Genomic DNA, 695 nt, shown 5'->3' with positions numbered 1-695 from the left:
ATGGCATCACCGACTCGATGGACATGGGTTTGGGTGAACTCTGGGAGTTGGTGATGGACAGGGAGGCCTGGCGTGCTGCAATTCATGGGGTCACAAAGAGTCGTACATGCCTGAGCTACTGTACTGAAACTGTAGCTCACCAGGCACCTCAGTCCACAGGAATCTCCAGGCCAAAATACTGGAGTTGGTTGCCATTTCCTTCTCCAGGGATCTTTTGAGGGTCTGAAAAAAGAGCAATCATTTGTGGAGAATGGTGGCTCCGTCTGAATGCTTGTAGCTTTAGGAGAGACTCTGTAAATTCCCCTAACCCAGTTGAGGGATAAAGGAGGACTACGAACTGATTGTTGAGTACAGAAAGAGTTAGGTAGGCAAAATGAAGCAAGAAGAGCCTTCTAGGAAGAACTTGTATGGAGAGAGATCCAGAGGTAGTGAAAAACGAGGCTACTGAGGTTTTGCAATGAGGCTGAAGCTTCAGGACATGTCATTTGTACTCCCCCATTCAAGGCGCGTACCTAATTTTTGTATTTTTTTAAAAGACGGTCTCCCGAATTTTGTAAGCTTCAGGCCACATTACTTTTCCAACAAAGGTCCGTCTAGTCAAGGCTATGGTTTTTCCAGTAGTCATGTATGGATGTGAGAGTTGGACTATAAAGAAAGCTGAGCGCCTAAGAATTGATGCTTTTGAACTGTGGTGT

The sequence above is a fragment of the Bison bison genome, unplaced genomic scaffold, assembly GCF_000754665.1.
Source record: "Bison bison bison isolate TAMUID 2011002044 unplaced genomic scaffold, Bison_UMD1.0 scf7180017864256, whole genome shotgun sequence".
Lineage (NCBI taxonomy): Eukaryota > Metazoa > Chordata > Mammalia > Artiodactyla > Bovidae > Bison > Bison bison.
Note: the sequence above shows the minus strand (reverse complement) of the source record.